Here is a 20,391-nt window from a genome sequence, read left to right as displayed (position 1 = left end):
AAGACCTGCTCGATGTGTGATCCTGAGCTAGTCATTGAACCATTTGTGCCCTAAGTGGGACAATGATACAGCTCAGGAGAATTAAATGAGAAAGTGAAAGTAAAAGCTTATCTAAACCGTAAAGTGATTAACAAACGTGAGGATAAAAAAAGGCAAGGTTCCTTGCAGCTCATGAAAGGAAAACTCAAAAGATGCCAGTTCCCTGCAGGGTTTTACTTTCCTTCACAGGTCCCCAAGAGTGAAGCTTCTGAACTCTCCGTTTGGGCTGACTTAGACGGTAAGCACGGTCCAGTGGCCAGAACACGGCATTCTTGAGCCTGATCATGGGACCCCAGCTTTATCAGCTGCCCTCACTCAACCGAGTTAGAAATTTCACTTCTCTGTGAGTCATTCCATAAGATTACAGATGGAGACCATCAGCCTTGTCAGCTACCTCACTCAGTGGGTTATGGTCAAGAGGAAGTGGGATGACAACTAGGAGAGGAGGGGTTTTATACCCCTGGGAAATGCCTCCTCTGGAAGGGAGCTGCAGGGAGAGGCAGGGAGCACAGTGGTGATGGTGCAGGGGTCAGGCCCGGGGCGCTTTGGCTGGTGCCATCTCTGTCTTTCATGCCCCAGTTTTGTTATCTGGAAAATGACAATATTTCCGGCCCTAAATGAGAGTATTTTGATTTATTTTGGGGGTAACTTTATGGAAGTATAATTGACAAATGTAAATAAATTAACTTAATAATTATTTCTGGTATCTATGCAGTGATCTAAATTTACATACATAATGTTGCCTGGCTTCATTCTCGAAAGAATGCTGAGAGATAGTTTGGTACTTTGATAGTTGTTAGTCTCCTATTTTACTGACAAAGAAATATGGGCTATGATGGTTAATTTTATGTGTCATCCTGACTGGGCTAAGGAATGCTCTTAGCTGGTAAAGCATAGCATTTGAATCAATGGACTGACTAAAGAAGGTAGCCCTCCCCGGTGCAGGTAGACATCCTCTAACCTGATGAGGGCCTGGAAGGAACAAAAAGGCAGGGGAAGGGTGAACCTGCTCTCTGCTCTGGCGGAGGCGTCATCTACTCCTGCCCCTAGACATCGGTGTTCCTTATTCTCAGGTGTTCAGATGGAATCGGGACATACGTCATGCTTCCCCATCCCAATTCTCAGGCCTTCAGACTTGCACAGAATTACGCCCCCTGCTTTCCTGGTTCTCCAGCTTACTGACAGCAGATCTCAGGATGTCCTGGCTTCCTTCATTGGATGAGCCAATTTCTATACCAAATCTCCTTTTATATCTCTGTATATGTGTAATCTGTAGGTTCTGTTTCTCTGGACAGCCCTGACTAATACATGGGCTAAGACAGATGAAGAACTAAAATGCTCTAGTGGTTATAACACTTCAGTAGCTCCCTGTCAGCTCCATAATTTAGTCCGAACTCCTTAGCTTGATCACCGTTTTAACCCCTGATCATATATATATATATATATATTCAGCTCCAAGTCTACTCAAGTGACCTACAGTTTCTGTAAGGCAGTGGGTCTCAAAGGGCTCCAGCAGCATCAGCATCACTTGAGTACTTACTAGAAATGCAGATTCTTGAGCCCCACCTGAACCCACTGAATCTAACTCTGTAAGGGTGGGGCCTGGCCATGAGTGGTTTAACAAGCCTTCCAGGAGATTCTGATGCTTGCTTCTAGGCCTTTATCATGCAGATCCTCCTGCCGGGAACACCCTTCAGTTCTGTCTCAAGGTCCAAGCTCTACCCTCCTCTCCATACTGCTCACCCCTCATGTACTCCATTCTTGTCTCAGCATCCATTGAGCTGATTTACTCCTCACTGTCCCAGGTCTGAGCAGTCCCCTTTGAGTTGGTTGCCCAACTATGTGCCACCGGAGGAACCTATCCATTCCTCTAAAGGGGTCATTTTACATTGCTCAGTATTAGATTTTCTATTTCCCTCAACGGGCTGTATGTTCCCTGAGATCAAGGAGTATACTTTATTTATTCTGTGTCTCCAGGGCCCAGGATAATGTCTAATAGAAGTTCGGTGAATGGAGAAATGAATCTAATTAGTCATTGTGTGGCAAAAACTAAGACAAATCTGTATCAGCTGACTCCAAGCCAGACAGGATTACGTACAAAAAGTGTCCAGCATGAACTACAATGTCTGTTCTCTCTTCTGCTTCTTTTCTCTCTTTTAAAATGTTTGCACAAAAACTCAAATGCTGCACAAAGACAATGTTCTGTTTTGGTTGGTTGACTGAAGGAACAGGAAGAAATGCTTTTCTGCCGTTTACCTTATCTTCAGTCACACTCAAAACAATCCTCTGCATTTGACCACCATCAAAAATAATTTATTGTTGACAACTTAGAAAAGGTTGATTTTCTTCTTTTTTTCATACTTTAGTTTTGATTTCAAACGTGCTTTAATGAACATTGTACAGTATTTTGGGCGGTTGAAAGACGAGCACTAACACCGCGGCCATCTGTCTGTGTATCTACTACCTGGAACAGGGTTTCCCAGCCTGGGTGCTAGGGCACAGATGGTTTTTGGTTGTGGGGGCTGTCCTGTGCATTGTAGGGTGTTAGTGCTCCATTCGATGCCAATAGCACTACCACCCCTAACCTGTGAAATGCCCCCAAACATTGCCAACTGTCTCCCAGGAAGTGAAATCATTCCCACTCCCTCTTTGAGAACCACTTAAATCCAACAGTTAGCATTTTGCTATGTTTGCTTTAGTATACATTTTTTTTTCCAAAACCATTTGAAAGTAAATTGCAGATATGCTGGCACTCCATCTCCATATACCTTACCTGACATCTCCTAAAAATAAGGATATTGACGTATATAACTACAATACCATTATACACATAAGGGTATTTCTATATCTCCAATATTATCTAATGTTACTGAGTCCACAGTCTTTACATGTGCAAAGTAATATTGGCCTTGAATCTGGGAAAGGAAGATGTACTTTGCTGGTTAATTCTGCTCCTATATCTCAAAGACAAAGGTATGATTATACGGCTGCCTTTGCTTTTAGATTGGAGCAGGGAATTTAATTTCAAGTGACTTCTCTTAGTTTTAGTGTTCTGGCAAAGTATTCATGACCAAACTGCAACACAGTTGCATCAGGACAGTAGGAGAGTTTTGAAAAATAATAAGAATAAAAACAAACGTCCTCCCTGACAGGTGTGACTCAGTTGGTTGGACATCATTCTGTAAAACAAAAGTTTGCCAGTTCAATTCTTGGTCAGGGCCCATGCCTGGGTCACAGGTTCGGTCCACAGTTGAGGTTTGTACGAGAGGAAACCGACTGATATTTCTCTCTCCCATCGATGTTTCTCTCCTCCTCTTCTGCCCTCCATCCCCTCCCAAAGTCAGTAAATAAAATCTTTAAAAATATGGAAGGCCTTTAAAAAAAATGAACCACCAAACACAGAGGTTGTCTGGTTGTACACTTTAGTACTTTCCATCCTTAAATATTTTCATTTTCTCTTACTGTCATTTCCTTCCTGACCTCAGCGTTTTTCTATAGAGCTTTGACTGATACTTCATGCCATTACCAGTTCTGATTTGACTCTTCATTTGCTCCAATGACCTTTTCTCACCATTCCTAGAAAATTTGTAGCCCTCAAAAAATGGAACACATGCTTTCTTCCAGATCACTCCCTGCCAGTAGCTGCAGAAAAAATCATCCATTTGGATGCCACTGTAAATGCTTGGTCCCCATATTCAGCTGGGCTTCCAGAGCCTCCAAATCCTGTGAGGTTGCCCTGATTGTATCTCCTAATGTCCACAGTGGCCACTTCACAGACCTCTGACCCCTTATAGCTCATCCCACCTCCTACTCACTGAGTCCGTGGAAGTCCAGGCATGCAGCCCACAAGCACACATGCATTCTCCTCTAGTCTTCCTCCTTGTTATCTGTCTTTAAAAAGTTGTGCCTCTTTCTGCTTCAGACCATGCCTTTTGCAATGTTTTGGAGTCTGTTTCTTTGTCCCTTCTCAGGAACTTGGTCTTCTGATGATTCCTTCTCTCTGCTGTTTCTTTAATCACTCCCTCACTACTGTATGTTTATCTAAATATACTCATCTCTCTCATCTGAAAAAGAACTCTACCTTTATCTCATGGCCGTTCTCAACTAAGTCCTGATTTCTTTTATCCCCTTAACAGCCAAATTCTTTGAATATATTTCTGGAGAAAAAGTTCATAGCATTCACCAATTCTCACTTCTTCAACCCCCCAAAGACTAAAAACCTCTTGTCTACATCTTTTTTTCCTAGGAAATCTTATCTACTCTTATGGCTCCGGTTACTCTCCATGTGCTGCTGAATTCTGATTCCCCTTCTGAGTTTTCCAGTTCCTAGATTTGCAATGCCCAGGAACCTCAAACTCAATGGACATTAGTTTGACTTCCACCCTCAAACAAGCTTCTGCTTGCTTCCCATGGCAGTGAGTGACAGAGTCTTCTCTCAACTCCCCAAGGCTAAAACCAGGAGGCACTCTAGGTAGCTCTCACTCTTACTCTTTGTATCCAATCACTACAAGCACTACAACAGCCCCGCTCTCTAGGTGTGTGTCAGATTTGCATGCTTTTCTTCCCACTGTGACCATCCCATCCAGATGGCCTGGTGACTGCAGCAGCCTCATCTTCAAACCTCTCAGTCTTGCTTCTCTCTAGTCCATTTGCCAGGATGCAAACATTCATCTAATAAAGACTTTTATTTTTTTGTTTTTCAATATTTGACATAGTTTCAGGTGAACAACATAGTCATTAGACATTTATATAATTTACAAAGTAATCATCCTGATAAATTTAATGCCACCTAACACCATATATACTTGTTACGATATTGGCTATATTACCTATGCTGTACTTTCCATACCCATCACTATTTTGTAAATGGAATTTGTACTTTTAATTCCATCACCTGTTTCACCCTACCCCTAACACCTGCTCTAGCTGGCAACCACCAATTTGTTCTCTGTATCTATGAGTTTCTTTCTGTTTTGTTTGTTCATTTATTTTGTTTTGGGTTTTTTTAGATTCTACATATGAATGAAATCATATGGTATTTTTCTTTCTCTGTCTGACTTATTACACTTAGCATAATATCTTCTAGGTCCATTCATGTTGTCACAAATACAAGATTTTATTCTTTTTTATGGCCAAGTAGTATTCCATTGTATATATAGCACATCTTATTTACCCAATGTCTTTTAATGGACACTTATGTTGCTACCGTATCTAGACTACTATAAATAATGCTGCAATGAACGTAGGGATGCATACATTGTTTCAAATAACTGTTTTGGACTTCTTCGGATAAATATCCAGATAAAATTGCTGTGTCATATGGAAGTTATATTTTTAATATTTTGAGAAACCTTCATACTGTTTTCCACAGTGGCTGCACCAGTCTGCATTTCCACTGACAGTGCAAGAAAGTTCCTTTTTCCCCACATCCTCATCAACACTTGTTGTGTGTTGGTTTATTGATGATAGCCATTCTGGCAGGTGTGAGGTGATATCTCATTGTGCTTTTATTTGCATTTCTCTGATGATTAGTGGTGTTGAGCATCTTTTAATGTGTCTGTTGGTCATTTGTATTTCCTCTTTGGAGAAATGTCTACTCAGGTCCTTGCAAATTAATTTTTTACATGTTACATTAAGTTTGGAATGTAAATTAAAAACAGAAGAAACATTTGTCTAGATCATTTCCCACCTGACATCCACAAAACCTTGGTATTTTCACCTGAAAAACACTAATGTAAAATTAGATAGTACTCTCATTACTCATTTGGGCAAGGCAAATCAAAACAATAGTATAATACAAGTTTATATTCACCAAATTGACTGTCATAAAAAAGACAGAATGTGCTGGCAACAACGCGGGGAAACTGGAACCATCGCACATTGCTGGTGGAAGGCAGAACGGCACAGACATTTCAGCAAATAGGTTGGCAGTTTTTTAAATTAAACTTATATTTCCCGTATGACCACCAAGGAATTAAGCTCCTAATAAAAGGATTGAAAACGTATCTCTATTCAAATATGAATACAAGTTCATAGCAGTATTATTCATAATGGGCACAATGGGTCTAGGCATAACGGAACCCAAATGTCCAGGATCTGCTGAATGGGTAAACAAATGCGATGTACCCATACCATGCCATGTGATTCAGCCATAAAAGGAACGAAATACTGGTACACGTAACAAAATGAATGACCTTGAAAATAAGATGCTGAAAGAAACCAGTCACAAAAAGTTGTATATTGTATAAATTCCCTTAAATGAAATTTCCAGAATTGGCAAAGCCATAGTCTCATGCACAAAGATTCTCTGCCTAAAGGCAGAAAGCAGATTAGTGTTTGCCTGGGACGAAGGGTGGGCATGGGTTGTAGAATCAGGCATCACTGGATTCAATTTTATGACCTTTGAAATCTTGGGTAACATATTTAAAAACTCCCACCCTCAGTTACCTTGACTGTACAGTGGAAATAATAATGCCAACCCCTGTGGGGATTAAATTGAGCAATGTAATAAGGTATCTGACACAAAACACCCACAGTAAATGATCATTATTATTACTGTTACTGTTACTATGGATAAAGAACACAGGATGAGAGATACAAAGGCCGAAATACAGTAGAGATTGGGCACAGGGCCTTTGAGCACAAACTGTGTTAATTCATGATTTCATCATTACAAGGCATCAACGATGGCTTTAATTGAATTCTATCAATATAATAAGATGTATAGCAAAAGTGTGGAGAAAAATTAAAATTAACGTGGAGAACTGAGGGGAACATAAAGCTAATTTTTAAACAGTTTGAAGAGGAACTTTGTGGACTTTAAGGAGGGGGGAACCTCAGCCTTAGAATTAAGAACTATATCAACAAGTACCTTTCACTGAGCACACCACTGGGCCAGCACTGGCGCTGGCATTTTCTCATTTAGTCCACTCAATAACACTACAGACGTGTTATTATCATCCTGCATTTCTAAATCAAAAAAAAAAAAAAACCCCAAAGCACAACTAATACTTAAAAAGCTTAACTCACTTTCCCAAGGTCATGAGTGGCAGTGTTGCCGTCCAAGCCCAGCCTATCAAAATCCAAAGTGTGTCCTTTATAAGGAAAGGAGGGTGCCAGGGATGGGGAAGAAATGCAGGTAGAGAGGGACCTGGAGGAGGACCGCAGTTAAGCTGTGGGCCTTCCCTTTAGGTGACCTTGCCAAGGACACCGACTTTGCTTTTCTCCAGGCCTCATACACATGGTGTTCACTGTGCACAGTTCCAGAGGACTGACTCTATTTACAGAGAACACACTGTGAGTGGCGGCGACCAGCTGCCCGCCTCCACTGGATCAGTGTAGGAGGCAGCAAAGTTGCTTACAAAAAGATTGCAAGGTGAGTGTGTGTGGTGGGAGCTGGAAGGCAGAAAAACAGTGGGAAAGGATGCTGGGGGGTGTGCCAAGGGGTGAACCAAAAATAAATGGAAAGTCAGACTGCAGCACCCTGTAGAGCTCAGGAGCGGGGAACCATGGGTGTTGGGTTGGTTAGAAAGGGACGGAAAAGGTAATTTTGGGTCTAGATTCTTTAAGGGAGAATAGCCTTAGGGAACAAAGTATCCTGAAGTCTTGGGGCTCCACAGGGGGAGAAAGGGAGCTAGCAGCTCCATTAGGTGTGAGACCAAAGGGAGAGGAAGGGGAAGAAAGCCACAAGAAACCTTGCCTACTTTGCAGTTTCACCAAAGACTTTTTCTGAGTTGTTGTTTTCAGGCCAGATGGTGGGGTGGAAAAGAAAAATAGGTTAGTGATTGGTCTTTTTTCTTAAAAAAGAAATACTCAGGAAGTTTTCATGACTCAGTAATGAAAGTGATATTGTTTCTACGTGTGAAGCATACAAGGGGAATTTTCTCTCTGTAACTGTGTTTTTCACTGTTTGACTTTTCAAAAAAAATAGTTTAAAATGGGAACATTTTTCCACTGACGAAAGATATATCTCAGTTTGAGAGATGCTGTTTCTACCCGCAGATCAGCCCAGCAACAATGGGGTAGCTTCCTCCTTTGAATTTGGATCCACAGCTCTGACTGCTACAGTGGGTTCCTGGAGGCCATTCTCCTGTCCCCCCACCACACACATGCAGTCTGACATGGTATCACCCAGTCACCAAGGGAATGGCCAGTAGGCAGGGCCTGTCTCAAAATCCCAGATATTAAGGTTTAGTCCCCAACTAAAATTATAATGATCTTTTAAAATTATGATAAACTCTAAAGTACATCTGGAATTTCTCAGAAACTCTTAAATTAGCATTAAAATATTTTTAAATGGAAGGTAGATCAATTCCATTACATTCGAGAAGATGTATTCATGGAAGCTTAAAATCCAATTATGCATTTAATAGTGTATTAATAATTGAACTTGCAAAAATATGTAGATACTACCTTTTACCTAGAGCTTCCAAATCTGCAGTAGTGCCCCTAAATCATTTGAAACTCCACATGCTTTCACAGGTGCATGGAACAGGCCCCCAAGTTTGTGGGTTGATTGTAGACAAGTTTTTACAGAGGAAAACTCTCTATTTTATTGCCATATAGTAATTACACTAATATTTCCCATCTGAATAATGCTTGTAAGTTTACACAGCTGTTTCACATGTGTCTTCTTACTTATCCATCCCAATAAAGCAGATATTACCATTATACCTCTTTTACCGATGTGGAGACTGAACAGCAAATGAAATGCAGTGGTTTCCAAACATTTCTGCAGCCTAGCAAATTCTAATTAAGAAGTAACATATATAAAACTAATGGGCCAAAGGTACTTCTTTGCAGAGTGTCGGGGACAGCCACCCTCAGGAGGTTCTGTTATGCACAGTTTGAAGGCCACCTGTTCAATTGGAAAAAAAAAAAAAAGCATGAGTTTTAAATTTGGACAAACCTGATATTCAAACCTGACTGTGGATAAGCCGATGGAGTATTGAACCCCTCTAAATCTCAGTTTGCAATTTGTAAGATGGAAATGATAATATTGTAGAGTTCCTTGCACTGTAAGTTCCCAACCTTCATCTTAACCCTATCTTTGTCTCCTCAAGCGATTTGCTCAAAGTGTTGAAAAAGTAATTTGAAGAATCTAGATCTTCTGACACCAAATCTATGGCTTTTTGTACACTGTTGTGTGACTACAGATTACATTCTCAACCAAGTCTAGAGGCCTTGACAGTGGCTGATGTCTTCCCCTAAAGAAACAAAGTACCGTTCGTGTCTTGTGGCCAGTGGCCTGCTGTGTACTAAGAGCAACAGAGAGACGAATCGGGAAACATTTAAAGCATGCGTTCTTACCCTGGCTGGTGCAGCTCAGTGGATTGAGTGCCTGCCTGCGGGCCAAGGGGTCCCCCAGTTCAATTCCCGGTCAAGGGCACATGCCTGGGATGCGGGCCAGGTCCCCAGTGAGGGGGATGAGGAGGCAGCCAAACATTGATGTTTCTCTCTTTCTCTTTCTCCCTCCCTTCCCATCTCTGAAAATAAATAAATGAAATAAAAAAAATAAATAAAGCATGCATTTTTAACCCAGGTCTGAGACCCATAAATCCTCCTGAAAATATGGGCAAAATATTTAGATGTGTGCAGATGTACTTTTTTCTTGGGAGATGGTCCATAGCTTTAAAATGATCAGAAGTGTCTGTAAAGTGAGAACAGGTCAGGGCCTGTGGACTAAGGTGTCCCTGCCTTAGCCATGGACTTTGATGCTCCTTTTACAAAGAAAGCCCAGAGGTCGTTACCAGCTCTTCCAATCTGTCCAGTGAAGGCCTGAGATTCCCAGATGTTAGTGAGCGTAAGAATCATCTGAATGTGACAGCCAAATACGAATATGGCTAGGTGTTAGATGATGTTAGTATTAGGAAATGATTGTTATTTTTGCTAGGTGCTGTTAAAGAAAACTTTTCAGATAATGTAATTATAAGCATCTGAACATTTTATTACCATAAAATGTTGCTATCATTAAAAAAGGTCTTAGCAGGACTATTTAAAGATTCACTCTTATTTTATAGAAAAAGAATGGTATGATGTCTAATATACAACATTAAAAAGACTATCTAAAGTTCATTGAACCCTTTTTAAAATATATTTTATTGATTATGCTATTACAGTTGTCCCATTTTTTCTCCCCTTCATTCCCCTCCACCCTGCACCCCCCTCCCACCATCATTCCCCCTCTTTAGTTCATGTCCATGGGTCATACACATAAGTTCTTTGGCTTCTCCTTTTCCCATACTATTCTTAACCTCCCCCTGTCTTTTGTACCTACCATTTATGCTTCTTATTCCCTGTGCCTTTTCCCCCCTTCTCCCCCTCCCCCTCCACACTGATTACCCTTCATGTGATCTCCATTTCTGTGATTCTGTTCCTGTTCTAGTTGTTTGCTTAGTTCATCTTCATTTTTGTTTGGGGGGTATTTTTTTGTTTAGTTGTTGATAGTTATGAGTTTATTGTCATTTTACTGTTTATATTTTTGATGATCTTCTTTTTCTTAGATAAGTCCCTTTAACATTTCATATAATAAGGGCTTGGTGATGATGAATTCCTTCAACTTTACCTTATCTGGGAAGTTTATCGGCCCTTCCATTCTAAATGAAAGCTTTGCTGGATAGAGTCATCTCGGATGGAGGTCTTTGCCATTCATGACTTTTTTTGACTGCCAGCCCACTAGGTGGGTCAGTACTAGTTTCTAGAACAAGCCTGAATTTCATTAAAACTTATCATTAACTTAAGTTAACTTAACTTAACTTTCATTAACTTAAGAATTTTATCACAAATGTAAATATCTTTACAGAAGGTGGTTAAGAATTGTGTTATGCAAAGATGTTCTGCCTCTGACCTGAGTCAGGACATTTTTTTCTTAATGTGAAGTAGCATTGTCTTTCTGCCCCCCCTTCTTATTTATTGAAAACAACAAATGTTTGTTCCCGACAGTTTACTCTAAATTGAAAACAAAAAATGAAAAAATAAGAGTTTGGAATTACATCTTCTATTTATTTGTTTTGATTATTAATTTCTATTTTATTTATTTTTCCAGCTTTATGGAGATATAATCGACATACAACATTGCGCAGGTTAAAGTGTCGAGTGCCATGATTTGACACGTGTGTAACTGTGAAATGACCGCCACAACAGGTGAGTTACAACCTCCGTCACCTCACAGGATTGCTACTTTGTGTAAGTGGTGAGAACGTGTACGATGTACTCTGTTAGCAACTTTTAAGTATATAATACAGTATTGTTAACTGTAGCCACCATGCTGCACATGAGATTTCCAGAATTCATTCATCTCGTAACTGTAAGTTTGTACCTTTGACAAGCATCTCCCCATTTCCCCACCTCCCAGTCCCTGGCAACACCATTCTACTCTCTGTTGCTGAGTCCAGCTGTTTTAGAGTCCACACACAACTGAGATCAAACAGTATTTGTCTTTCTCTGTCTGAGCTATTTCATTTAACATAAGCTCTCAAGGCACACCCACGTTGTCACAAATGGCAAGATTTCCCTTACCCTCCCTTTCTCACGGCTGAATGATATTATGTATAGACACAGACATACACTCCCCTCCCCCCCACACACACATTTTCTTCATCCATTCATCCATAGATGGATACCTAGGTTTATTCCACATTTTGGTTATTGTGAATAGTACTGCAATAAGCAGATATCTCTTTGAGACCCTGATTTCATTTCCTTTAATCATATCTTTGTTTGTTTGCTTGTATTTTGCTATTGTGTTGTATGAGTTCCTTATGCATTTTAGATATTAACCCCTCCAACAGATAGTTTGCAAATATTCTCTTCCATTCTGTAGTTTGCCTTTTCATGTTGTTAATCATTTCTTTTGCTGTGCAGAAGCTTTTTAGTTTGATATAGTCCTGTTTGTTTCTTTTTTGCTTTTGTGCTTGTTCTCACAGTGTCATATTAAAAACTCACTGCCAAGATCTATGTCAAGGAGCTAGTTTCCAATGTTTTTTTCTAGGAGCTTTGCAGTTTCTGGACTGTATTAAGTCTTTAATTCATTTTGAGTTAATTTTTGTGAGTAGTATAAGATAGGGGTTCAATTTCATTCTTTTGCATGTGATTATCTAGTTTTCCCAATACCATTTATTGAAAAGACTATCCTTTCCCATTAAGTATTCTTGGCTCCCTTGTCAAATATTAGTTGACCAAGTATGCAAGGGTTGTATTTCTGGGCTGTCAATTTTGTTCAATAGGTCTATGTGCCTATTTTATTACCATATCACACTGTTTTGATTACTATAACTTCGTAATATAGTTTGAAACAAGGAAGTGTGATGCCCTTGGCTTTGTTCTTTCTCAAGATTGCTTTGCCTATTCCACAAGAAATTTCATTTAAATTTTGATAGGGATTCTGTTGAACTATAGATGGCTTTGGTTAGTACCAATATTAATTATTATAACCCATGATCGTAGAATATCTTTCCATTTATTTGTGTCTCCTTCAATTTCTTTAATCAAAGTCTTAGTAAGCTTTGAGTATACAGATCTTTCACTTCCTTGGTTACATTTGTTCATAAATATATTGTTGTTTTTGATACTATTATAAATGGGGTTGTTTTCATTATTTCTTTTCCTGATATTTTGTTGTTTCTAGATAGCAGTTTAGAAACAACTAATTTCTGTGTGTTGATTTTGTATCCTAGAATTTTGCTGAATTGGATGATTACTTCTAACAGCTCTTTTGGAGGAGTCTTTAGGATTTTCTATATATACAATCATAGCAACTGCAAACAGAGACAATTTTACTTCTTTCTTTCCTATTGCATGTCTTTTATTTATTTATTGCCTAATTGTTCTTTACCATGTTGAATGGGAATGGTAAGAGTGAGCATACTTGTCTTGTTTCTGATCTTGAAGGAAAACCTTTCAACTATCCACCATTGAATATGATGTTGGCTGTAGGCCTGTCATATTTGGCCTGTATTATGTTGAAGTATACTTAATTTGTAGAGAGTTTTTATCAGAGAAGGATTTTTTGTCAATGCTTTTTCTGCATCAATTGAGATCATCATATGATTTTTAACCCTTCATTTTGTTAAGGTTATATGTCACATTTATTGATTTAGGTATATTGAACCATCCTTGCATCCCAGGGATAAATCTTACTTGATCATGGTGTATGGTTCTTTTAATGTGCTGTGGAATTTGGTTTGCTAGTATTTTGAGAATACTAGCAAATGGAATGTTTGCATTTATATGTACCAGGGATATTGGTCTGTAGTTTTGTTTTCTTATAGTATCCTTATCTGGTTTTGGTATCAGGGTAATACTGCCTTCATAAAATGAGTTTGAAAATGTTCCCCCCTCTTCAATTTTTTGGAAGAGCTTGAGAAGAATTAGTGTTAATTCTTCCTTAAATTTTTGGTAGAATTCACCAGTGACACGATCTGGCCCTGGGTATTTCTGTTTTGGGAGGTTTTTGATTTAGGATCCAATCACCCTATTTATTATAGGTCTGTTCAGATTTTTTCTTCATGATTCAATCTCAGTAGGTTATATGTTTCTAGAAATTTATCCTTTCTTCTACATTACCCCATTCGTTATACTCCTTTTTTTAAATAATAAACTTTTAAAAAATTAGACTAGTTTTAGATTTACCAAAAAGGTATAAAGGTAACACGGAGTTCTTATGTACTCCATAACCAGGTTCCCCCACTGTGAGCATTTCATTACTCTGGTGCCTTTGCCACAGCTAAGGAACTGATACTAGCACATAACTACTAACTATACTACACGCTCTATTAGAGTTTTACCAGTGCCTTTTTCATTATATTGTATCAGGGTTAACTTTTATCAACATGACTTTTCACTGATGTTAGCTTCGATTACTTGGCCAAGGTAGTGTTTGCTGTTTCCCCCACTAGCATTTGCTAGATTCCTCCACTGTAAAGTTACTTTTGTCCCCTTTCATACTCAGTGCTTTGGAAGAATATCACTAAACACAGCTCACACTCAAATCTCTCATCCTTTTTTGAGATACACACTGAAATATTTAGAGGTGAAATGACATGATATAAAAAATGTATTTGAAAATATCTTAGAAAAGGAAAAAGGACACATGGACAAAACCAAAGGGGAGGGTAGGATTGAGGGTGGGAGGTGGGGATGGCTGAGGTTGGGGGGGAATGGAGAAAACTGTACTTGAACAACAATAAAAAATTAATAAAAAATAGAAAGCATGGGGCAGGGAGATAGATAAAAATAACTATGATGATATGCTGATTACTACAGAAGCTGGTGATATATATACTAGGAGACAAAGAACTTTAAACAACTTTGCAGAGTGTTCATCACTGAGAGATCACCAACAACATTTATAAATGTCTAGAACCTCTGTCTGACCAGCTTTAGGATTCAATATTTTTCTTCATAGCGACCCTGTCTTTTAATTTCTTCCACCCTTATCAGCTCTTCTGACATCTGTGCATTTCACCTATGTTTGATTATGTTTATTTATGTGATTAGACTTTGTTTTTTGTTGATATGGACTGAATGTTTGTGTCCCACCCTCCTAAATTTATATGTTGAAACCCTCCCCAATAAGGTGATGATATTTGGAGGTGGGGTCCCGGGCAGTGATTAAGTCCTGAGGGCAGAGCTGTCATGATTGAGGTCAGTGCCTTATAAAGGAGGTCAGAGAGCTGGCTTGCCCTTTCTGCCATTTGAGGACACAGTGAGAAGGTGGCTGTCTATGGGGAAGCAGACCCTCAGCAGACAATGAATCTGCCAGCGTGTTGAGCTTGGACTTCTCAGCCACTAATACTGTGAGAAATAACTTTCTGCTGCTTACAAACCACCCAGTCTGTGCTGTTTTGTTATAGCAGCCTGAACAGACTAAAATTCTTACAGAGTTATAATGAACTCCCATTATTCCTTTAGTCTAACCAAGTAAAGATCTTGTCCATCAAAGAGACTCAATAAATATTTGAGAATGAGAAAAAAAAATCACCTGGGAGGGTACTTGTTTAAAAGTGAAGATTTTTGAGCTCTGCTCCCCCACTATTCTGGAAACATACACGTTAATTAAGCCCTGACTCCCCACCCTTCCTTGAATTTATGTGATATAAGTGCCCTACGGGCCACACTTTTAGAAACACTGCCTAAAGTATAAAGGCAGAGACCATCTTGATGATATTCAATAAATGTTTTTGACGAATTCACAAAGAGGACAAATTCATATTGAGTGAATTTGCCCTCTTCGTGAGTGGATGAGAAAGATGGAAATCCACAACTGATTTTATTACCAGCCTTTGACAGTCATAGCTGTGGGACTCTTGGTTTGTTCTCAGAATCTAGTAGTCATGCAAAATCATAACAAATATAAAAAGTGTGGACACTTAGGGGGCACAAAAGACTTGTCAAAAATTTGCTGGCTGCAAAGTGGCTGGTTCTGTCCACATTTATCAGCTTCTTCACTACTGATTTATTGACTAATTTATAAGCAGCACTTTATTGCAGGCATTGTGCTAGACTCCAGAGAAATAGAGCTGCACAAGGAAAGTTCCTTATGTTCCTCAGCTCCACGGCGACAAAGAAAACCAATACAGTATCTTAAACACAATAACAGGGACAATGCATTTTCCAGTGTAGACCTCAGAAGTAATCCATGTAATTACATGAAGAGAACGTGTTAAATCTCTAGAAAGGCTTGGCTTCTGTCTTCTTGGGCCAACTGATAAAGCAACACCCATTTCTCTTTTGGTTTCCTGGTTCTCTGGCTTAAAGAAACCACTCAGACAAGCCTCTTGGCTCCACTTTTGGCAGTTCCGCCTACACCAGAGCCAGCATCGGGCATGGCAAACCCACTCATTTAGCTTGGAGCTCTAAGACAACCCACACATTAAGGGAAATGGGATCAATTGTGTACTTTACAGTTTACTTAAGATAAAAACCACAACACAAATGGATAGTATCAGAGGCACAATATGGTATAGTAGAAAGAACAGTGGATCAGGAGTCTGAGGGGAAGCAGTAACAGAAAATACAACCTTGTTTTGTTTTTTAATACAAAAACTTCAGTTCCCAAGGCCCTTCCTAGTGATAACTCTGTAACATTGAATGAGTCACACAAGTGTCTCTGGACCTTGGTTTTCTTATCTGTAAAATGGAAGGGTTGAACTTAGTTATCTCTAAGGGTTTTTTTCCAGCTTTAAAAGCCTCATAAAAAAATTTCATCTACCCTATGACTTTATGTAAAGATCCAACTGGGTGCCCTCACCGGTGTGGCTCAGTTGTTTGGGGCATCATCCTGTGCACCAGGAGGTTGGAGGTTTGACTCCTGCTCAGGACACATGCCTGGGTTTCGGGTTCGATCCCCAGTTGGGGTTCATGTGGGGGGCGGCCAATGGATGCTTCTCTCTTGCATCAATGTTTCTTTTTCTCTCTCCCCCTTCCTCTTTCTCTAAAATCAATACACTTATTTAAAAGAAAAAAATGATCCAACTGGGCTACTCCTCCTTCCAGTTCTGACCTAATCTGTGGGGTTAAACCATTCAAATGTATGGACATGAAATAAAAAAAAATAATTAAAATTATTTTGTGTATGGTGGGGTAGGGGGAACTTAGAATCTAAACTTAAACAAGATACAGTTCTGTAGAAAAGTTACATAGAAAAAGTAAAAAATAATTGAGATAGCCAGCAGGGAACAAAGCACCCCAGGCTTTTGACAGAATCCGCATAGACACCAGTGGTCAGGAAAGATGTCCTCTTATCATTTCTATTATAGTATGTTTCTTCATGGACCAGACATGTATGGAATGCTTACTGTTGCAAACACTTACTGAAGGAAAAGCAAGCTGAAAACTCCATTGTTTAGCTAGAATATAATTAAGCTTAAAGCTACATTAGGATTTAAGAAGTTCAAGCAACAGAACTTCCAAAAAATTATAAATAATTACACTTTTACAATCAATATTGAAGGATTACAGTTGCATGTTAAAATTTCTATACATATTTATTGTTGGGACTTTTTCAAAGAATGAAAACAAAAAATGCTGTTTTGAAAGGGCTTGCCAAATTTTTTGAAAAAATACGTGTCTGTATTTGGGGAAAGTATAATATTGGTATTTAAATAAGTTGGTGTGTTTGCTTTGGGCTTAAATGGTGCTAGATAATTAGGAAAATTGCTCTGAACCCATTTAACACAAAAGATGTAGTGACTTGGCATTATTCTTCCAAGGGTAACTAAGTTAAAAAAAAATCTATCTATCTAAAACAAGACATGAGAACTATAAAACAACTGTATTATTTTTCTTTTTCTATTTTAGGAAAGTTCTATTTCAGGCAGTTCAATTCCAGGGACCTCACTCCCACCTCAGATCATACTGCATGGAATACAGTGTATTAAATTTCAAGCTCCTAAAGACTTTGATGTCCAGCATGGAATGGGAAGGAAGAAAGAGTCAGAGGGAAAATAAATTGGAAGAGAATGAAGAATGCCGCCAATGGATGGAAGTGGGATATCTCTGAGTCTGTAAAAGGTGGTAACGCCAGCAAAGGCTACAAGGAAGCTAGAAGGCTAGGGTATGTAACTGGACAATGGGAAATTGAAGTTTTCTTTTCTAAGGTAGAGATGTTTAAAATAGTAATAAATTACTGCCCTGGCTAGTGTGGCTCAGTGGATTGAGCCCCGCTTGTGAACTGAAAGGTCACAGGTTTGATTGCCTGTCAAGGAACATGCCTGGGTTGTGGGCCAGGTCCCTGGCTGGGAGTGTGTGAGAGGCAACCAAATGACGTTTCTCTCCTTCTATTTCTCCCTCTCTTTCCCGCTCTCTAAAAATACCTAAAATATTTAAAAAAGATAATAAATTTCTGGTTTGGTCCCTGGGAGTAAGTTTAAGTGCAGTGAGAGACAAAGATCAGACTAGTGACGGTCCGAGAATTGTGAATTACATATTTAAACAAATCTGTGACATGAATATTGAACTCTCCTGGTAATGTGGACTAGGAATGTGGTATTTATGATTGTTCCCTTCTGATAATGATCAAATTTACTTTGCGGCCATTTCAAATCACATGGCTTTGCTTTTACACAGAGAGCTTGTCTTTTAATAAGGGCGCATATTCACAGGTTCCAGGGATTGGAACATCGACCTCTTTGGGGTGGGGCTGGGGGGGGGCATTAGCCTACCAACACAGTGCACAAAAGCAGAAAGAATGAACACACGTCTTTTACACTATACACTCCAGTTATTTTTTCTTCCTTTTTATTGAATTCAAGTTATTCTTGTTCTATTTTTTCCACTCAAGTATTTTGTAACTTAAACATCCAATTTATATTTACCTATATAGTGACCCTTATATTTATCATGCACGATTGACTTACATTTTTCTGTATGTGTTTATAGAGATAGTATGTATATACACATACAGATACGACAACAATTTTAACTCTCTTTCCTTTCCCTTTACCCTCATGATAAGATCACTTAAGTTTTAGGTTATCATTATTTCTTTTTACTTTATGAATTAGCAATGGTAAAGACTTAAAAGCTTTAATTTTCTTTTTTGTAACAGGAAGTGTTTGGCTGCAAATATCAGAATATCCAACTGAAGGTGGCTAAGTAGAATGAGAAAAGCTTATGTCACATAAAAAGAGGTTCCAGTTGTTCTTGGATTATTTAGTGGCTTGATGATGTCATTAAGTATCCAAGGGCTCTTCATGTTCTGCTTTCTTTCTCAAGCTCATCCCCACCTGGTAGGAAGATGGCTCTATAGCACCAGCTATTAGATCTGCATGCAACCCTGTCTGAAAGTGTGTTATGAGTTATCTATTACTGCATAATATATCAAGTAGCTTATAACAACAAAAGTTATTATCTATCATGGCTTTGGCAGGTTGGGGATTCAGAAGTAGGCTGGTTGGGTGGTTCCGTCTCAGGTTCTCTCATAGGTTACAGTTAGAGCTAGCAGGGGCTGCAGTCATCTGAAAGCTTGCCTGGCCAGGAGGATGCACTTCAAGCAGCTCAATGACATGGCTGGCAAGATGCATGCGTATCTTTAGTACTTGGTCCCTGGCTTCTCCTAGAGCAATAGCTCTCAACTGGGGGTGATTTTGCTCTCTATGGGACATTTGGCAATGTCTGCAGATATTTTGGGGTTGTCACAAATGAGAAGACGTTATTGGCACCTAGTGGGTAGGGACCACGGATGTTGTTAAACATCCTATGCTGAACAGGACAGTCCCCTACCACATGAGTTCCCAGGCCCAAAATGCCTATAGTGCTGAGGCTGAAAACCCCTGCTTAGAGCAAGTGAACCAACGGAACAAGCTTAAAGCTGAAACACTTTTTATTACCTTATTTTGGGAGTCCTCTGTGTTCTGCGTTGGGGAGATCTACACAAAGCTGTAAATACCAGGAGGTGAGGCTCATTGGGAGCCATCTTGGAGGATGGCTACCACAGGCAAAAAGCTTTACCCGGCCCTCTCCTCTTCTACTTCCTTCTTTTATTTTGTCAGTTTTCAAAGTGGAAAACCACTCTTCTACCCCCATCAGACTTCTCCTCACTTCTCTTTAGTCAGTGTTGCATGATATGCATATGTGTAAACCAATCGTTAGGAGAATAGCATTACTACGATAAATTTAGACAAGTTGACATTCAGTCTCCCTCTGGGGCTGGAAAGAGCTCATATTCTTTAAACATCTGGAAGATAAATTCTCAAAATTAGAGTTTTGCTGGTAAGGAAGAAAGAGAATGACTTTGAGTGGGTAGTAGACAGAGTGAACTGCCTTCACTTACCATCGTCTTGTATCACAAAGTTTTCTTTTTGATTCAAATTTCTCTTTGGTGGAATACATTGTCTAATAATAATTTAAGAGATAATCAACCACTTGATTCCTATGTGTCTGAAAATATTGTCATTATTTTGTATTCTCTCTTAATTGTTAGTTTAGTTGGGTAGAGAATTCTAAGTCAAAAACAATTCCCTTAGAAAACTCTGTCCCATTATCTACCAACATCCATTGTTGCAGGTAAGAAGTAGGTGATCTGGTAAGAATTTCCATTTTTATCCTTAACGCCTTGATGCTCTGAAATTCCATCATGATGTGTTCAAATGTGGTATATTTTTACTTATGCATTGAATGGGAGCTTTTAGCCTAAAGTCACTAGAACATTTTTAGTCATTTATTTGAGTATTTCCTTCAATTCATTCTCTAGATTTCCTTTAGATGAATGTTGGAACTTCTGGATTTATTCTCCAAATTACTTAAATTTTTGCTCATTCTTTTAGTTCTTTCTCCTGCAGTCCAGGAGAAAACTGAGCCCAATATTCCAGTTTACTAATTCACCTTCACTTCATCTTGAGTAGGAACAGCGTG

General features: G+C 39.1%; 1 long non-coding RNA gene across 1 annotated transcript; it reads left to right on the top strand.

Moving 5' to 3' along the window:
- The first annotated feature begins 142 nt into the window (after positions 1–142).
- LOC123479691 (uncharacterized) lies at positions 143–20,391 on the top strand. Its single transcript, XR_006655386.2, has 3 exons — positions 143–277; positions 11,084–11,181; positions 17,338–20,391. It is a non-coding gene; the product is annotated as an uncharacterized lncRNA (long non-coding RNA).

This window comes from Desmodus rotundus, chromosome 2, assembly GCF_022682495.2.
Source record: "Desmodus rotundus isolate HL8 chromosome 2, HLdesRot8A.1, whole genome shotgun sequence".
Taxonomy (NCBI): Eukaryota; Metazoa; Chordata; class Mammalia; order Chiroptera; family Phyllostomidae; genus Desmodus; species Desmodus rotundus.
The sequence above is the reverse complement of the archived record's forward strand: the minus strand, read 5'-3'. Positions and strand labels throughout refer to the sequence as shown.